Raw genomic sequence first — 21,529 nt, forward strand, 5'->3', positions numbered from 1 at the left:
AGGTACTGTGCAGGAAGGAGACAAGTGAGAAAGGCCACAAAGACACCTATGACTACTCTTAAAGAGTTACAAGCCTCAGCAGCTGAGATGGGAGAGACTCTGCATACAAGAACTGTTGCCCAGGTTCTTCACCAGTCAAAGCTTTATGGGAGAGTGGTAAAGAGAAAGACACAGTTGAAGACTCAGATTAAATCTGGACGAGAGTTCACCACAAGGCACGTGGGAGACTCCAGGGTCAAGTGGAAGAAAGTTCTTTGGTCTGATGGGACCATAATGGTGCTTGTTGGCCATCGGACAGGACGCCAAACACTGCACATCACCATAAACACACCATCCCCACAATGCCCAGACCTCAATCCAATAGAGAATTTATACCTTGACTTGAAAAGGCTGTTCACGCCTGACCCCTGTGCAGCCTGACAGAGGTTGAGCAGTTTTGCAAAGAAGAAGGGAGTAAAATTGGAGTAAAAGAATGGAGTAGTGCAAGCCTCTAAAATTACAGTGTCCAGACATGTAAGCCTGATTGAGGCCTATCCATACAGCCAAAGGTGCATCTACTAAATACTGACTTGAAGGGGGTTGAATACTTATACAGTCATTAAATTTAGCTGACATGTTTTTATTTGATAACATCCAAAGGGGTGAATATCTTTTGTAGGCACAGCACATTGCAGGGGTTAAACTGAGGACATGTATTGAGGCAGTGTAATTTGGTTGCATTATTTCATAACAAAGAGATTTTCCGGGTTTTCTTTCTTCAAGGTTTCTCTTCATCTCCACTGTGAGAGGTCTGAATGGAGGTCACTGTTGTCGAGATAGAAGAACTAACAAGTTACATTTAAAATTGATGCAACAACTACGCTCACGCTAAAAGCTCACTAGTTTACTAGCTTTTCCTTCTGTGTGCAGTTACCATAAGAATAAGCTGCAGGAATCTGTTGTGTTACAGGTATGCTACAAGGATCTTATTTTTCATTAATGCTTTCACTTTAAATAAACCAACAGTCCTGAATTATTTCAGCCTCAACTAAATGCAAAAATTCACCTAAAGCTAAGACTTACGTAGTCTGTTCTAAGAGGTAATAAACAATGATCAGATTGTAGCTTAAAAATAACATGAAAACATCACAAAGAATTTGACAATTTGTGGTTGATTTTATTGATTAAATGTAACAGTCAGTCGGCTGATGTTGCTTCTTGTCATTATGGCAGCCATCTCCCGCCGGATGTCACATGGATGTCCGGACTGCTCCAGTCTGAACGGAGTAATGGCTACTTTGCATAACCTCTTCACATTAGAGCTGAAGTCTAAGATATATATGTACAGGTCTGAATAGTCCATGAATTCATCAGCCATTCCTTGCTCTGGACACAGGCTTGTACCTCTAAAGAGGATGGTTTGATCTGCAACCATTCAAGGCTAGGCCAGACTGGGCGTTGTATCCTCCAGGTATATACAGCTCTCCATTGTAGCAAAATGCTGAATGACTCCTGCGCCCCTTAGGTAGTGGCTGTAGTGACGGCATGCTCAGCCAACGGTTGGTCTCTGTGTTGATTACTTTGATTTAGTAGTAGTTCTCGTTGTTTGAGTGGAAGGGACCAAAGCAGTCTGCTCAACCTCCAAACATCTTTGTACCTATGATGGCTAAGTGGAAGTCTCTCCAGCATACAGGGTATCCCCTGGCATTAATTAATGACCAAACCATGGTGGGGTCCAGCTTTTGGATGTCACTGGACAAGCAGTCAGCCAGCTTCTCCCATGAACATACACTGTATTGCCAAAAGTATTCACTCACCCATCCAAATAATTGAAATCAGGTGTATCGATCACTTCCATGGCCACAGGTGTATAAAATCAAGCACCTAGGCATGCAGACTGTTTCTACAAAGATTTGTGAAAGAATGGGTCGCTCTCAGGAGCTCAGTGAATTCCAGGATGGTACTGTGATAGGATGCCACCCGTGCAACAAGTCCAGTCATGAAATTTCCTCGCTCCTAAATATTCCACAGTCAACTGTCAGTGGCATTATAACAAAGTTGAAGTGATTGGGAATGACCGCAACTCAGCCATGAACTGGTAGGCCACATAAAATGACAGAGTGGGGTCAGTGGATGCTGAGGCGCAAAGTGTGCAAAGGTCGCCAACTTTCTGCAGAGTCAATCGCTACAGACCTCCAAACTTCATGTGGCCTTCAGATTAGCTCGAAAACAGTGCGTAGAGAGCTTCATGGAATAGGTTTCCATGGCCGAGCAGCTGCATCCAAGCCATACATCACCAAGTGCAATGCAAAGCATCGGATGCAGTGGTGTAAAGCACACCGCCACTGGCTTCTAGAGCAGTGGAGACGCACTCTCTGCAGTGACGAATTGCGCTTCTCCGTCTGGCAATCTGATGGACAAGTCTGAGTTTGGTGGTTGCCAGGAGAACGGTACTTGTCTGACTGCATTGTGCCAAGTGTAAAGTTTGGTGGAGGAGGGTTTATGGTGTGGGGTTGTTTTTCAGGAGCTGGGCTTGGCCCCTTAGTTCCAGTGAAAGGAACTCTGAATGCTTCAGCATACCAAGAGATTTTGGACAATTTCATGCTCCCAACTTTGTGGGAACAGTTAGGGGATGGCCCCTTCCTGTTCCAACATGACTGTGCACCAGTGCACAAAGCAAGGTCCATAAAGACATGGATGAGAGAGTTTGGTGTGGATGAACTTGACTGGCCTGCACAGCAGAGTCCTGACCTCAACCTGGTCGAACACCTTTGGGATGAATTAGAGCGGAGACTGAGAGCCAGGCCTTCTCGTCAACATCAGTGTGTGACCTCACAAATGCGCTTCTAAAAGAATGGTCAAAAATTCTCCTAAACACACTCCTAAACCTTGTGGAGAGCCTTCCCAGAAGAGTTGAAGCTGTTATAGCTGCAAAGGGTGGATGGACGTCATATTTAACCCTATGGATTAAGAATGAGATGTCACTTAAGTCCATATGTGAGTCAAGGCCAACGAGCGAATACTTTTGGCAATACATTTTCAAAAGATATAAATATAATATATCTTTCAAAAATGTCTCAATTTTTGTAGTTGTAACAGGACATGTCTTGTCATGGTGGCTGCCATGAGAGAACCACCATGACAACACCTGACATGTTTACAGTTGCAATGAAGATGCTGGATGTTACGTCAAAGACTGCTACATATGGAAATGTGAGCTGCTACTGATAGCTGCCGTTCTGTTGCTGTATCTCATTCATGTTCTGTGCTGCCTTGTTGAGAAAGACAATGACTATTCTCTGCCATCAGATATGTTTACTGTCGCCACAGGCAGATTTACACATGTGCCATATTCTTTCCATTTCTTGATGATGGATTTAACTCAACTCTGGGGGATGTTCAGTGTCTTGGAATTTTTTGTATTAATCCCCTGACTTATACTTTTCAGTAACTTTTTCTGAGTTGCTCAGGGTGTTCTTTTGTCTTCATGTTGTAATGGTAGCTAGGAATACTGATCAACCGGTGACTGGAATTATATTGATCCATGATTGATTTATCCAACCAAGGGGGTGAATGCTTTTTATAAGCATTGTACAGTTCACCAAGTATACTTTGTAGGGTTTATTAGATTAAAACAGCAGTTCAACTCAAGATGTGTCTCTTTAGAATAAGCCGATTCTAAAAGCTGGCTTTTTGATGTAGATGGCAAGAGCTGGTTTTGACTTCCTTTTTCTTTCTTTTCGGGAGCTGAACGACATGCTCTTAGTTCTGAGCTAAGCAAAATGATCAGGGTCTCTAAAAAGAGACAAGTGAGGCTAGACTATACCGAACCGTGCCAGACTGTACTGAACCAAACTTTCCTCAAGAGTTGGTTTTAAGCTCGATTCTGTTTTTTTTGGTGCATACATCATTGTGATGCATGTTTTGACTCTAACAGCTGGGTCTTTGCTGACTGTTTTGACACTTTGCTTTTTAAGCCTTCGTCTGACACCTACCCCGCGTCTACAGGCAATTAAAAACTCCCTGATAAGAATTTGTTTTTTTTCTTTATAGATCATAAAGAGGCATTGGTGTTAAACTTATCCTGTTTCATTACCAACAAAAAGCTCCTTACGAATTGAAGCTTTAAGTTTAATTCTACTGAAATGACTCCAGTGGTTTTTCAATGTACAGTACATAGTGGAGTCCACCTCTGGACACCTTCTCCCCCTCAAGAGCAGGTGAATAAAATATGTTCTGACTAGTCGGTAAAACACTCGTAATGGTCCAGATGTGTGAGAGCATTGCAGACAGAGACCTGCAGTGCTAGTGAAAAGCGGGTGTCACTGCTCTTCAGTTAGCGTCAAAACGCATTAAAGTACACCTGCAGCCGTGTTTAAAAACCTGTTCCCTATGTGTTTTTTTCTTCTCCATCTGTCAGGCTGCAGCAGCAGCACAGCAGCCAGTTGCCATGGTAACAGAAGCAGATGTTTGAGGGGGTTTCTCCCGTGTGGCGGGATGTGAACTATTGACCTGTGGCTTAGAAAAAAAAGAGAAATGTCAGTAATGGATATGGATTTATGAGTGTATGGGCTGCTGCTATATTGCCTCTAACGCAGCTTGGCACACCATATGCCACTGTATGCATTTTTTATGATGTGGGACGACTTACTTGCGAGGGTTGGACAATTTACTTGACTCGCAGGCTCTGGGGCTTTGCAGCAGTACACACATATACTGAAACCATAGAGTCTAAACTGCGCCTTTAACTCCTCTGTGTGTGATGACATGGGCAGCTGTGTATCTCCAGCTCTGACAAATCTCACTTTAGACAACCACTGAGAACATTTTCAACAAATCTAGTGAAATGGCCTAACCTGCTACATGTGACTCACAGAGAGAGCTTTGACAGACTACGATGCATATATGCACTAACAGCTTAGGGCAAAAAGTGAGTCACAGCCATGCTACAGTGACCACAAGGCTTATTTCAACATGCAGACTGCAGGCTTTGACACTTAATATACACAAAGACAAACGTGACCGGCTGTTTTGAATGACTGTCTCTTTGTGTTAAGGCTTAATGTTTCTGTTTTTGCAGCACAACATGGATGCACTCTGGCATGTTGCACTTGCTGGCTCCAAAGCATCGAAAAGAGCCACAAAAAATAGTCACATGTGCTCTAAAAAAACAAAAACAAAAATTGCCCCAGGCTGCACTACAAAAAGTAGATTTTTTAAAGTAAATAGTAAATTTAATTTGATTTTAAAAGCAGGAATTATTTGTTAAACTCTCTTCCTTTATTCTTTTGATATTAATACTTATCAAATTATTATAGTTGTAAGACCATCCCAGTTCCTTAAAAAGTTGGGGTGCTGTGCAACATGTGAACAAAATGGAGTGCACTGATTGGAAATCTCATAAACCCATTTTTTTATTCACAACAGAACATAAAAACAACACATCAGAGGTTGATATTGAGTCATATCACCATGTCATGTAATGTATTAGCTCAATTTGAATTTGATAGCATCAACGCATCTCAAAATGTAGGGAGGGGGCCCACAAAAGGCTTGACAAATTAGTGGAACCAATATAAAACAGCTGGAGGAGCATTTTGCAACTAATTAGGTAAAAAGGCAACAGGTCAGTGACATAATTGTGCATATAAGCAGCCCTTTAGAGAGGCAGACTCTCTCAAAAGGAAAGATTGGCTAATTTTCCCGAATCTTTAAAAAACTGCATCTCATGTCGTGTGGACTAAAGAGGAGAGGTTCCATCCATCCTGTTATCAGCACACAGTTCAAAAGCCTGCATCTCTGATGGTATGGGCTTGCACTAGTGCCTGTGGTATGGGCAGCTTACACTTTTGCAAAATAACTATTATTAGTGAAAAGTAGACAGAGGTTTTAGAGCAACACATGCTTCCATCCAGGGAAGACCTTGACTCTTTCAGCAAGACAATGCTACAATACTGCATCCCTCACAACAGCATGGCTTCAGATTCAGAAAACCGTATTGTCTGTCAAGGCAGAAAACTGCCTTAGACGTGGCTCAACATCAACTTACAGTGCAACATACAGACCAGACAAATTTTTGTGAAATGGAAAAAGTTCTCAGTTTCAACATCTGTTATGTTGTTTATCCTCTAAAATAAAAAAATAAGACTTTACAAGTTTCTGTTTACATTTTACACAGAGACCCAACTTTTTTAGAATTGGGGTTTTATTATAATTTTAAAAATAAATCAATTAATTATTTCAGAAAACAAACCGGTGGTTTTACCACAAGGTGCAAATCTTTGGTCTGATCAGGCCTTAGATTGCTGCCGTGGTTTTATGCATGCCAGTCCTGTGACTGACTGGAGAGCTCTTCATGGACTACCCTGCCTCTCGCCCAGTGATGCCAGGGATTGGATCCAACCTCAAACGGGTTGGTGGACAAAAGATGATTACTTTTCACTTTTGGAATTTCAGGGCCTCCTTTAAAAAGTAAAAATATCTAATATGGTTTTCTGTATCTTTTCGTCAGTTTTTGTGTCCTGTTGTTTACCTGTATAAAATTCCAATTGACAAACTAAAATGAGCCTGCGAGAAACAGGTGTGTCTTTCACTGCTGCATTCATGTATAAAAGTCAGAGGGCTTCATGTAGGAAATAAAAACACCCATCATCTCTTTCATCGCCCGACACTGAGCTGATTATTCCTACAACACATGAGCCCATCATGTGGAAAGAAAGGACAGGTCATGTGCCTTTTTTATTTTCAACTTTCATTGATTTGTTTTTTTAAATTCTCTGAGCTCATGTAGAAGATCAACATCCAGAGCAAGGACACAATGAAAGACAGTGATGCAGTGAGATCACCTTTACAGGATTTATTCTTTAATCATGAAGTCACTGCCTTACTACATGTGTTAGTAGCACTTTAATGCCTCTCTGTTAGTGGCCTTGTCCTGGGTTAACATCTAAATAATATAAAAAGAAAGGTACCGAATGAGATACTGTTTAAAGAAAAAATGTCTTTATCTTAATTATGTTCAGTGCCATTTAATTTGCTTTATATAATTTAAATAGAGTGCTAATATAAAAGTGTTTTTAGATAAGCTCTGTAAATCTTTATTCAGATATCCTTTTTTGGGCCATTTATCACAAAATGGTCAGACAAAAGCCTGTTGCTCTTTGGTAGTGTGCTGCAGAAAACGAGTAAAAACAAACCAGCCTCAGCACTAAGCCCCTAACATTAACACCAACACTGATAGATAAAGGAGAGACATTCACAGTGTATGATTTACTGTGCGATTAGAGTCGGGTCTGCTGGTTTTATTCATCTTTAAATAATCTCAACATTCTGATCCTGGGACACTACCATGTCTCGCTCTTCATGTCTGAACTCCTTTAACATGTCTTTCTGCTACCCACCTTTAAGTAGAAGTTTATAACCTGTCCAAGAGCATTTTTATTCATGTTCCCTCCTGTCTCTTGTTTTAAAAGAAGAAAATGCACTTGAGTGAACAGTGAGTTTCAGTCAGAGGGTCAAAGTGTAAATCTTTGCACTTGAAAAAACTAACGGCCCATGGAGGTCGGTAAAATCATGGTTCATTGTAAAGTTAAACTTTGATAACCATATTTTTTTTGAAAACTTTCACTGGAAAAGAATTGAGCAGTTTTGAAAAGAGACCAAAAAATGGGAAAAAAAAAAGTAAAATATTACAGAAAATAAACAAAAGAAGAAGAAATAGGTCAAATTGGCGACAAAGGGCAAAAATTAGCAAAAACTGCAAAAATGGGTTAAAATAGCATAAAGCAGTTGCATATATGGACATTAGGTTGCAAAAAGTGTGTGTTGGGGGGGCAAAATCGGGTTAAGGTGACAAGAAGAAGTGGCAAAAAAGGGCAAAAAGCTGTAAAAATGGACAAAAGCGTTTTGTCCATTTTTACAGCTTTTTGCCCTTGTTCAAGGTGTCATAAAATGGTTAAATGGGAAAAAAGTTAAAGAAGCAAAAAATGGCAAATTCAGTTTCAAGTTGGAAAAAGTCGAAAAACAATATCAAAAGTGTAGAAAATGGGCAATAAGTGGCAAGAATGGGCGAAAAAGCTGCAGAACTGGGGATTAAAGTGGCAAAAAGTGAAAAAAATGAGTTAAAGTGACAAAAGGAAGTCGTCAAAAAATTTGAACAAAGTAGCAAAATGGCATGAATGGGTTAAAAGTGGCCAAAAAAGGTCAAATAGCTGCAAAAATGGTCTAAAAGTTGTCAAAAAGGAAATTCAGACATGGGTGAAATGTGGCAAAATATCACAAAAATGGGCAAAGAGAAGCAGTGATGGGTTAAAAGTGGCAAAGAGGGCAAATGGGAGAAAAGTTACAAAAAGTGGTAAAAATTGCAAAAGTTGGAAAAAGAGGTTGCTTAAAGTGGCAAATAGTGTAGTAATTGGAAAGAAAATAGCTAAAAAAAAAAAAAAACAGCCAAAGGCTGCAGAATAATGTTTAAAGTGCCAAATATTGGCAAAAGTGAAAAAAAAATGGACAAAAGTGACAAAACTGGGGAATAAAGGACAAAATGGGTTGAAAGCAAATGGGCAAAAAGCTGCAAAATTGGTTAAAAGTGGCAAAAAGAAGATGCAAAGATTGACCACCAGTGGCAAAAAGTGGCCAAAAAGGGGAAAAAATAGAGTTAAATTAGAGTTTAAAGGAAATTTCTAAAAAGTGGCAGTAATGGGTGGAAAAAATGGTGATCCTTGAGTCAGACTGGACATTTGTGCAATTTTGGGAGACTTCACTGCATAGAACGACCCTTAAAGATGGACGGACAATCTGAAAACATGATTAAACACTGACCTGTATCACTGGGGCTATCTTTTAATACCACTTGCTGTAAATTTATTCTCCCATCTTCTTTTTCTCTGCTTTTTGGGGTCTTTTTATTTGTGTTTTTTTAATACTTCCTTTGGTTGCCTTATTTATTTACAACACCATAAAAAACATCTAGAAAAAAGTGCCCTAAAGTCAGCCATAGTAAAGAATTTAGGCCATCTTTTGAATGTGTTTATCTGTGGCATACTTGACCTAAGCAGGAGAAAAAAGGCCCTTCCAAGATTGACTTCATTATGCATACACAATTAATCTTTCATCTGCTCCTCACCTCCACCAAGAGCTGTGATTCCTGCTCTCAGCCGGCCCATCAAACTTTCATGAGAGTAATTGAGATAAACCTGAGGTGGAGTAACTGTTCCTGCTGAACAATCCCAGAGGAAAGGTGGAAGAAAACATTTTCAAGGTGTTGGGAAGCACCAGACAGCTCTGTGGATCAGCTTTTCCACCTATATGTGCAGCCTAGATGAGAGATTGAATGGTTTCAAGGGTGTTACCTGATAGACTAATCTATGGGTGCCTGAGGGGAGCACTAGTGTGTGTAGGGTTACATCTATTTTTTGTAAATATTGATATTTTGCAAGAAAACGTCATACAACATCTTCTTTTGTTGTTGGTGGATTAAGAAAGTAAGATGTTAAGATTAGGTAACAGAGTCTCTGGTTCTCGTTGCAACATTGTGTTAAGTTTATATCCTTGTAATTCCCTGCTTGTTGTTCGTACGATTCTTTTTTGTCAGTCTTATATAATGCAGCTCAGATAGGGGGAAACGGGAACAAGGATCTGCTGGATCAGGCTCTCCCTCTGTGCATGTGTGTGCGTGTGTCAGTACACATGATGAGGCAGTGTTGTGAACAGTAAAAGAAAATTGCATGGTTAAAAAAAGGAGCAGCATGATGCAAATACATGAAAATAAACATGACCCAGGGGTGTACATTCATGCATGCATGCATATGTGCAGCATATACATCTGCATGCACTAAATAATGAGCAAAGCACTGCAGAGAACACAGAGTACACAGTGTACAGATGGGACACATGTTCGTCACTAGAGGGCGCTTGTCTCATCTGAACTTTTGACCCCTGCTTGCGGGCATTCAGAGAATCTCTCAGCTGCGATTACGTGATCTCGCTCTGATTAATTGGGCTGATATGATGGTACACAGTGACTCTATGACCCTCCCAATGAGGACAAAGCCCCTCGTAGGACGACGACGACAAAGAGGAGAAAAAGCAAACTGAACGTGTGAAGGGATGCAAATTGACAAAGTATGAAAGAGAGGAGAAAGAGAGAAAAGAGAGATGAGAGTGTGGGAGGAGAAAAAAGAGAGGACCTGACAGGAGCAGACGGGGATGTGAGCGTTTCCTGTGATGCACTTCGACAGTCAAAGACGAGTTGATCTCACGGTGAAAATTAAAATAAACAGCTACAGATATATTGTGCTTTTGCTGCATTTCCCCCCCATTTTAGCTCTTTCCATCATATATGGATTAAATTATGGATTGAAAAGCCGACCTGGTCTTTGTTTGAAGTGAAAAAGTGAGGCACATGATCAAAAACATGTGGAAAACAATGACAAGGACTTTAAATGATCATCAAAAGCACTTAAAGTGTTCTAGAGTTGCAGAAAAAGAATAAATAGATAAAAGTGACCTTATATGAAACTTACAATGTCTGGAGATACTAAGCAACAACAGAAAGATACAATATAAAAGAAACCAACGAATCCAGCCTGTGACCCCTTCCTGCATGTCCCTCCTCAATTCTCTCATCCTTGTTTCTGATTCTGTGCACTGTCCTTCTCTACCATGAAAGGCACTAAAAGCCCAAAAATAAATCTTTAAAAAAAGTGGAAGCATTGAGGAACAACAGCAACTCAGCCATGAAGCGGAAGACCACGTGAAAAAAATCACATAACGGGGTCAATGATTCCATAGCTGAAGAGTTCTGAACTTCCACTGGCAGAAATAAAAGCACAAAAACTGTGCAGCAGGAACTTCAGTGAAGTCCAAGGAAGTCTAATGCCAAGTGTCGACTAGAGTGGAGTGAAGCTCACTGACGCTGTGGACTGTGGAGCAGTGGAAACATGTGGATTGACTAATCACACTTCTCTGTTTGGCGATTGGGAGTCTGGGTTTGGCAAATGCCAGGAGAACGTTACCGGCCTGACTGCATTGTGCTAATTGTAAAGTTTGGTGGAGGAGTGGTAATGGTATGGGGCTGTTTTCAAGGTTTAAGCTCAGCCCCTTGTCTCCAGTGAAGACCAATCTTAAAGCTTCAGCATACCACGACTTTTGGACAATGCTATGCTTCCAACTTTTTGGCAACAAGGCCCTTTTCTACTCCAACATGACTGTGCTCCAGAGCACAAAGCAAGGACTATGAAGACATGGGTTTAAATTGACTGCCCCCCACAGAGCCCTGACCTCAACCCCATCAAGCCCCCCTGTGGGATGAACTGGAACAGAGATTGTGAGCCAGGCTTTCTGATCCAACATCAGTGCTTGACCTCATAAGTGCTCTACATAATGAATGGGCACCAATTCCCACAGAAACATTTAAAAATCATGTGGAAAGCCTTCCAAGAAGAATGGAGGCTGTCGTAGCTGCCATAAGTTGCCAACTCCGTATTAAAGTCCACATATTTGAATACAGTGTCATTCAGGACCCTGATGGTGTAATGGTCAGTCAGCCACACATTGGTGTGTGTCAAATGTTCTGTTAAATTTAGGGCCTAACAAAGAGATGCCGAGTGACCTCTAGGGGATTAAAAAATGAACACTGGTTACACAGAACAAGGAAATGCATGTTGTTAGCTTCCCAAGGAGAACAAAGAAGAAAGGGGGAGCAACCATGGTACCTACTTGTTTCATCACCTGGGTAATAGTTTCTTTTTCATGATGACAAAACACTCTCGGTCAGTATACTAGCGATAGACCACAAGCAGCTAGAGATGCAAAAGAATAACAAGGATAGACCAAAATGATTCAAAATATCTGTTAAAGATACAACAAACAACAGTGTCACTTTATTAAGTGCAAAGAAAACAAAAAGAGACTAAACAACCAAAAACAGATTTCAGGTGACTTTCAAATGGAAGTTAAAAAAGAATCATAAAACAACTTTATAAGGACTTCAAGTGACCAATGAATGAGTCAGACAACAACCACAAAGACTCACAAATGGACTATTTTCTTTTTGTCTTTTTCAGTGTGGTGTTTTATACAGAGGAAAAGGTTTTGAGCCTTTAACTGGAGTCCTAACATCGTTTTTCCACATAGTCCTCCAGAGTCTCATCTTGGACTTCCTCTTTCTCTGTATTTCCCTCTCAGCTGTACACATACCCTCTCTCTCTCTCTTTCTCTCTCTCTCCCTCCTCATACTGGTCCTGGTTTTCTTCTTCAGCCTTTGGGTATCTGCCACCATGAGCTGATCAGAGAGTGCTCACTTCTGACCATAAATGTTCATCGCATCCCATTTTCTCTTCCATGCTGACCTTCAGCTGAACCCGGCCCATAGCTCCGAGGAGGCCAATGAGACAGAGAGACAAAATGTCAAAGAAAAAGACTAAATTGGAGGCAGGTTTGTATTTGGTATTATTTCCTCGACTGTCACTCTTGTCTAACATCATTAAAGTGTCTCTTCTACTTTAGGCATAATGCTGAAAAATGTGAGAGATATTAAAAAACATTTCTACAATATCCATACAGGTTCAAATCAAGGCTCTTTTTTCTTTGTGCTATTGTGCAGCTTAGAAAATATTTGTAAGGCTTGAAGGATAAAAAGTTCTCCTTTTTGCACATTTAAAAAATACAATATTTTATTTATGCCACAAGATGTCCTCTCTGCTGTCAAAGGCTCTCCACACACATGTCGATGAATAAATAAAATCTTTGAAGCATTTGAAGGTAAACGGTTATATCTGACATTTAACAATGTTTTCTAGTTCAATTGTATTCAGGAGTTTGATGAAAAATAACCTAGGTCAGGTAGGGCTATTCAAACCTACCTGGCCCTATCTGAAAAAGTCTTTCCCCCATTGTTAAATAATGAATTTTACTGTGATTGACCACATTTTTTGGAAAGCTGAGTTCAATTTAACTAGCCACATCCAGGCCTGATTACTGCTAGACCTGTTGAATCCAGAAATCCCTTAAATAGAACCTGTCTGACAAAGTAAAGTAGGCTAAAAGATCTCATACAGCAACACATCATGGCGCCATCTAAAGAAATTAAAGAACAGATTGACATCAGAAGAGGGTTTAAAGCCATATCTAAGGCTTTGGGACACCAGCAAACCACCGTGAGAGCCATTACCCACAAATGGAGAAAACTTGGAACAGAGGTGAACCTTCCCAGGAGTGGCCGGCCTACTGGAATGACTAGAAAGAGCACATCCAAGATTCATCCAGGAGGTCACAAAATAACCCAGAACATCTTTAGACCTTCAGACCTCCCTTGACTCAGTTAAGGTCAGTGTTCATGATTCAACAGTGAGAAAGAAACTGGGCACAAATGTTGACTTACAGTTGACTTAAAACATCCTGATGATCCCAAGACCAGCAAGTCCACCGCTTAGAAAATAACTAAATGGTGGTTTTAGAGTGGTCCGGTCAAAGTCTAGACTTAAATCTGATTGAGTTGCTGTGGCATGACCTTAAACAGGGTGTATATGCTGGAAACCCCTTCAGTGTGGCTGAATTAAAACAATTCTGCAAAGAAGAGAGGGACAAAACTCCTCCTTTGTAATGTGAAAGACCCATTGCAAGTTGGCACAAATGCTTGCTTGCAGTTGTTGCCGCCAAGGGTAGCACTACCAGTTATTATGGGGCACTTCCTTTTTTACATGGGACCAGGTAGGCTTGAATGTTTTTATCCCCTCAATAGATAATATCATCATTTAAGAAATGACTTTATGTTCACTCAGGTTATCTTTGTCTAACATTAAAATTTATTTGATGATCTGTGACACTAGGTGTGACACATCTGCTAAAAGAAAAAAAAGAAATCAGAAGGGCTGAATACTCTTTAATAGCGCAGTATAATCATGAAGAGTGAAGATTTTTTCAACTACAAATTTGGGGAGTATTTCAGATATTGCCTCCACAATCTTAAGATACACGCTAAAGAGATTGAAGTAAAGATTCAGTCTTTATTTAACTGTAATTGTTGAACCTCTTTTTGAGATTTAAGCCGGAGTATGCATTTCACTCCGCTCATTTAGCTTCTTTACTGTGTGCCATGCTGGATATGAATACTGTGAGCTTGATTTACAACATGCTCTGGCAGCTGCTCGCCCAGGACTCCATCAGCCAATCGTCACGTCCGCCGCCAGCCTTTCAACCAATAGGAGGACACAGGCCCTCAGGGGGTGTGTCTCATTAGCTAGATTCCAGGACCTGGCTCTGGCCCACTGGACGCACTCAGCCGGAAAGGATGCAGTCCAGAGGGGGATTCATCATCTGCAGCTTCGCCTCTCTCTCTCTCTCTCTCTCTCTCTCTCTCTCTCTGTTTCTCTTCAGGAACACAGAGAGCCGGAGAGGAAGTGAAGTGCATCAAAATACACAGAAATGCCAGAATGAAGCGTCAAATCTGAAATTTTACCATTTTTTTGTCTAAATATCTTCATTTAGCTTTAAAAACACTGACTTTCATATTAAACGCATCAGCAGTCGACTCTTCTTTTCAGCATATGTTTTCTCTCAGACATCTGGCTCCCTTTACACAGCAATAGGAACATTTTGTGCTTATCAGCCCTCCCCTGTGCTACAACTGTATTGTGTAGAGCATTTCTAATTATGATTTTGGTCACAGAATCAGTTTGTTTTTCAAAATACAGGCATGTACAGTGCATTCAGAAAGTGTTCAGACTCCTTTCACTTTTTTGTTGTCTTTCAGCCTGATGCTACTGTAAAAAAAAAAAAAAGATTTTATTCTCATTAATCTACACTCAGTATTCCATCATGACAAAGTGAAAAGTGTTTTAGAAATTTTTGGAAATTTATGAAAAGTAAAAAACTGAAAGATCACATTTACCTAAGCATTTTAGCCCTTGTAGCCCCCTGTATTGTCCCTCTGTTTTTGGCACCCACTAAATTTGCATTCTTACACATAGATTCTAATTTTGTTTTTTAGAAAAACACAGTCTTTACAGGTAATTTACCACTTCATAGTTCAGTCCAATCCATGACTGTCCAATAACTGTACGCTTGCACTATTTTGATGAAATCAACAACAGCTGATACTAAGGCTGAAGTGAAAGTGTCTGTTATGAGAACATCTGTCCCCCTTTCGACCCGAGCAGGAACATTTTGTGCTTTCTCAGCCCTCCTTTGCACAACTATTTTAGGTACAGGATCCAGAGGGCCTGTGTGGAATCATGGCCGGTTTATGTAACTGGTTGGAGTAGGCGTAATCCTGAAAGGCTAACGTTATCTAAACGTGCCCCCCTAAAGCTCAGGTGGGGAGGGGGGAAGGAGATAGGGGGGTGGGAGGTGAATCTGGTGCTCCTCATGGTCCATCAAGTTGAATATATATATCCTAAACCTCAAGGGACCAGTGGTGACCTTTTCAGCCAGGATCATGTACTTTTCTACCTGAACATCAGCACTGATGCCACCTTGGCCTTTGCTAGATACTGAGCAGTGTCATCTGCATACAGTGAAATAAATGCAAGTTTTTATTTTGTTTACCCAAATGTGCATCTTCCTAACAAAGCCCCCTTCAGTTGAAGCAACTATGACATTGTCTTTAGTTTTACCCTCAGAATTCTGGGTAGAATTAGTCAAATCCACCTGTCCAGGAATACCCAAAATAAAACTGAATGCTGTGTTGAACCACTTGGAGTACAAGCACATGCAAGGTAACTTTAGAAAGACAACACTTTTGTTTCTTCCTAAACAGTCAGGCTCACTGTAGCTGCTACTGGTATTGAGTACTACAACAAAAAAAACAAATATTTTTTCAAGGGTTGTTAACATTAACGCTTTAACGCTTGTGATTAATCTTGAAACCTTAACGCATTTAAAAAATTATAACACAATACAATCATATGACTAAGTTTGACCTCAACTTGCTCCCGTAACAAAACGTGATAAAACATTTAATAAAGCTGAATAACAGTCTGCTTACAGGAAAAAAGCTTGACCGCCATGAAAACATTCTAACACAGCATGCATAGCTTTGTAGCTCCTTTAGCTGTGTTAGCTACGTAGATAATGTAGCTAACCTCACGAAGCAGTTACACTATGTATCTGTGTTCTCTGTGTGGGTAAGTTAGCTTTAGCTATGTTTGCTAAAGCTAACAGCTGTAGATAGCAGAGCTACATAGCTAACATTGCTAAAGTTAAGCTCACAAACTAGCAATGTAGACTAAGTAGGTATGCCATCTATGTAGATAGATCTACATAGAGAAGTGTTTTGAATAGTGAAGGCAACTTTTCTTATTGGTATGAATTGAATGATCGAGAATGCATCATAAAAATCCCTTGTTTAGTTCTGGTAGTAAATAATTACAGCTTATAAACTGCGTATTAAAGGTTTCGTCCAAGGTAGATAAAGGAAATGGCAAAGTTAAATAAATATATAATATTAATTTGCATTACAATGACTCATCTTTATAGCAGTGAACAAAAAAATTAAGGGTTTCAAGACAAATTCAATTCTGATTTTTCAAAAGACTGACTTCTAGGTATTCTTTCCTCTTTTTTTCCATAATGAAACTCATTGTCATGTCTGCCACCATCCAAACGCACAATCAGAATATGATTTATCATAAAATAGCTTCAGACTGCCATGCTAATTACCTTGAGTCAGAAATAAACCTGGAGTATTAAAGCCACTTGAATATTAATGGAGGTGTTAAAGCGGATTCACATTTATTTCCCTCCTGGGTCAAGTACTGAAAAGAAAAACATTGATGGAAAGACCATTATTCAAATGAGAGTGCAGAGACCTTAATAGAAATCAGCCCAGCCATTAACTTGTGTTTTAACACAGCCCAGTAATTTTGTTTCCAGCATTTGTAGATGTGATTGACTGTGATGTTCCTGTCTATTGTAGAGCATGTAAATGTGGCCACGTCCATATTTTACCAAAAAGCCTCATTCAGGGCCTTAAAAGGTTCCAAATAAAGAAAAATTAGGGTTACCATGTTGCCTTAATCTGAACTAATGCCAGCTAAAAACTAGAATGAGTGCCCAGGAGTGGTTTCATCATTCGCTGTTTGCACCATTCAGTGTGGCAGTGTTGATACAGAGCAGGAATTCTCCTTTGACCTCAGATATTGTGATTGTTTTTGTTCTTGATTGGTCTTGAATGAGAAGGGGGAAGTTTACAAATACACATTTAGTATGGTTATACTTTTAGGTACACAAGTTTCTTACAGTGGTCTCAATAACATCTGGTCATTTCTTGTTTTTACACTCTATTGTAGCTATATTTCCAGATTAGATGAAATATTTAAACACATTCTTGTCTGATAAAGGATTCTAGCTGCTGGACAGTCCTGGGTCTTCTTTGCCAAAATTTTGCTTTTATGATGCTCCAGATGTTTTCAGTTGCCAAAAGATCTGGACTGCAGGCAGGCCAGTTCAACACCCGGACTCTTCTATGGTGAAACCATGCTGTTGTGGTGGAGGCAGTATGTCATTTAGCATTGTCTTGCTGAAATAGTCAAGGCCTTCTCTGAAAGAGATGTTGTCTTGATGGGAGCTCATGTTGCTCTAAAACCTCTATATAACTTTCAGCATTGATAGAGCCTTTCCATATGTTTAAGCTGCCTACGCCATAGGCACTAATGCAACCCCATACCATCAGAGATGCAGGCTTTTGAACTGTGCATTGATAACATGCTGGATGGTTCCTCTCCTGTTTAGTCCACAGGACACACGTTTTGATTTATCTAACCACGTAACAGTTTTCCATTTAGCCCCAGTACATTTTAAATGAGCTTTAAGCTGCAGAAGATACCGGTATTTCTGGATCCTGTTCACACGCAGCTTCTTCTTTGCATGATTCAGCTTTAACTTGGATGTTGCCCAACAATGGTATTTGAAAATGTTTCTGAGCCCATGCAGTTATTTCCAGAACAGAATTATGCCTGCTTTAATGCAGTGTTAATTTCGTTGACTAAAACTATGACTAAAAATGTTCATCAACAGTGTTTTTTCCCATGACAAAAACTAGACTAAAACTAAAAAAATAGATCTGGGATGACTAAACTGCTAAAAAGTAAGTTTAGTTTTCGTATGGATGACTAAAACTAGACTAAAATGTAACATAGTTTTTGTCGGACATTCAAAATCCATGATACTTCTCTACTGTGGGTAAATCTGTCAAAAAACAGTGCAGCTGTAGCTTTTCTACCTCTCAGCTGTAGAAAGTAGGGACCCCAGGTTTAGCAGAGTACATAGAGCACACTACCATGACTTGGTACCAGATTTAGGCAAGAAATTAAATGCTTGGGCTAAAAGTAAAGACTGAAATATGAGGACTTTTTATGAACTAAAACTAGACTAAAATGTTTTTGATTTTTGTCGACTTAAACTAGACTAAAATTAAAAAGGGTGGAAATGACTAGAATGTGACTAAAACTAAAGACATCTAAAGACTAAGACTAAAATTAAAAATAGCTGCCAAATTTAACACCGCTTTAATGCAGTGTTTAGACAGTTTTTTCGTAGATTGGTGAACACATTCCCATCTTTACTTCTGAGATACTCTGCCTCCTTTTATACCCAGTCATGTTACTGACCTGTTGTCAATTAATCTAATTAACTGCAAAAATGCTCCTCCAGCTGTTTTTCATTAATACCACTTACTTTTCCAGCCTTTTGTTGCCCCGTTCCTAATTTTTTGAGATGTATTGCTGCCAACATTGTTTATGAAATGGTAAAATTTTTCAGTGTACATCTAATATGTTGTGTATGTTTTTTTTTTAAATAAAACATGGGTTTATGGTATCTACAAATCATTGCATTTGTTTTTTGTTTTTTTTTACAGAGCATCCAACAATTTCGGAGTTAAGGTTGCAGAAATATCTAGTGGCACTCCATCGAAGACAGCTGATGACATATCAGGAACTTGAAAGGTCGTCCATTTTTCTATGAAAAAGAGTTCACTCTACCCTTTGAAACTCTTTTCCTATGGTCAAAGTACTCAAAATGTAGGGGGAAAATTAAGGAGGCTTATTAGCACTTGTTGAGCTAACAATTTTACATTTAAACTCTGTAAGACGTATTATTATTATTAATTAAGGTAATGTGTCATGTTGCTAAGCTAATCCTAGCCATAGTTTATCAATAAGACACAAGTAGCGATATTCTCATACAACTTTTCAAACTATAATCACTGCAGTAAAAAGGTCCATTAATCCATCCATCCATCACTGTGCAGCATGCATTTTCATAGCTTGCTCTAAAGTTTTTTTGTCCTTCAGTGTTTACTAGTTAAAATCTAAAACAGCCTAAACCCCTGAAAAATAAACCACTAACTACCATCTTTGAAGTTTGCAGAAAAACATCACGCAGCTCTGTAATTAATCCAGACTTATAATCAATAGATCAAGTAAAACTAGATATGTGATCAGCAGTCTAAGGATTTAAAGTGGTAAAAAGCCTACTAATGAGTTTTATTTTGGTGTATTTGTTTGATACCTGACATCTTTATAACATTATGCTAAAATGTCTCAAAATTATGTCTTGAATCGACTGCAATTTGGCACCTTTTCCCTCTAATTTCTCCCCAGACGCTTTGAAAACAGTCCCACCCTGCAGAGATGATCAAAGGAGCAGGGATCCATCTTGACACAACACCCTCTCATCTCGTCTCTGAAGGCGGCTCGCACTGAAAGGACAGATTAAAAAAACATTGCTGCCATGTTAGATACCGACCAGCACTCACACTCCATAATTTTTAGCCTGATGATTGCACACAAGTGTTTTTGGCTGTTGCATCTGGCTCCGAGGATGATGGGAGTTGTTGTATGTATCCACCCGCATTTTCCTGGCTGTCAAAAATTGCATTCTGAGAAAGCCGTACTCCTCTCATCAAGAGTCATAATTTACTTGTCAAAGCAGGAGTCCTCTCAGCATGCGGGAGGCTCCCTGGGGTTATAATTGCGAGACGGTTTTGGTTCTCCTGAAATGCCTCCAGTCAAGATGGAGCACAGGCCTGCTAGTCAGCCTTTGTGTACTCTTCCTTTTAAAAGTAGCCATTTACACAGAAAATTGTAAAAGCACGGGTAGAAAAAACATTTGACTAGCTTCACCATACTTTCACCATCAACTCCTTGTCATGAAGGACTCTGAACACTGATTACTTTGGTGCTGGGAGAGTAATCTCTACTCTGACACAAGGTCCCCATCTTGTGGAGAGAGGATGAAAATCTTGTGAAAGCTTACAGTGCAGGTCAACTAAGGTTTGCTTTCAAATCAGCCTGGATTTTTAGCTCATTTTGAATTTTGTAAAGCCTTTTAAAGCAATGAATTAGTAATGAAGATTTACATGAATCATTAAATGAGCAGCATGTTAAATTAAGAGGTGGGAAGAAACATTTTGCTAAGCAGGCCTATGATATAGCTTCTATTCCCATCTGCTTTACTCCACTAAGTTTCAGTTAAATGTTACAGCAAGGGTTCCCAAACTTTAACAGGCCAAGTACCCTTGTTAAGTATGATGGGGATCAATTGGACCCTCCTTTTGAAGAATTTCTTAAATTCATCATGATGGCAAGTATTGAAAAATTAAACATACATATTTAAATATTTACTTTTTATTGATTTTTAATAATCAATTATTTCATCCATTGTCTTTTTATAAAAAGCATTTTTTTTTTACTTCTTTTAGGTAGTACAACAACTTTCTGATATAGATCTTTTGCATGAAATTTCACACAATTTGACCCATTGATCCCATTCCTTCCCGGATGGGAAAAGGGACATGCTACTTACTGGAAACCAGTGCTGAATGAATAAAGACATTATGACTGCATGCAGTACATCTCAGATGCCCCCTCTCGCAGAGAGACATTGTCTCTGTCAGAACCAAAGTTCAAATAGTTTTACTGCCAGTTTGTTGCTTTATGTTATTTTTTATTTTGCAAAAATGCTTCTTTTTAGTTTGGTTTTCATTAGTTTTAGTTTTAATATTTTCAGCAATACAGGATAATTGTCAGGGATGAGACCCAAAAGGGTCATAAAAATAAATTATCATACAATTAATACACCCTAACCCTAACAGGCTACTCTTCACTTGTCATTTTATGTATTCAAATTTAATATTCAACCACAACTCAAGACCTAAAATCAACCATTTTGTGACGTCTTCTCAGCATGCAACTGTAAAGGACTAAAACTAAACTAGTTTTTGTGCCTGATTTTATTTTTTTGTATGATATGTATGATAGTAGCTAGTTTTCCCCCTTTTTTTAGTCATTGAGTAGTTTTGACCAACTATAATAACCTTGGTCAGAACAGAGGTTTTATAATTTTCCAGTACAACATATTTACAATTTTAGATTTATTTTAGAATTCGAACTTATTCATTAACAAAGTCTGGAAGTTACATTAGTGAAATAACCACATCGTAAACATGACAGACTAAACAACATTTCATAGATAAAACTAAGGAAAAGGTCAGAGGTCTAACGTGGGATTTAATTATGTCTGTTTTTGATGTAGGTACATGCACAACGTTCAC

The 21,529-nt window shown here is 39.3% G+C and overlaps 1 pseudogene; it reads right to left on the reverse strand.

Moving 5' to 3' along the window:
* Window positions 1-1,156: 1,156 nt before the first annotated feature.
* Window positions 1,157-12,347, reverse strand: LOC121504293 (annotated as a pseudogene).
* Between the last annotated feature and the right edge of the window lie 9,182 nt (window positions 12,348-21,529).

Source organism: Cheilinus undulatus, linkage group 22 (genome assembly GCF_018320785.1).
Source record: "Cheilinus undulatus linkage group 22, ASM1832078v1, whole genome shotgun sequence".
NCBI lineage: Eukaryota > Metazoa > Chordata > Actinopteri > Labriformes > Labridae > Cheilinus > Cheilinus undulatus.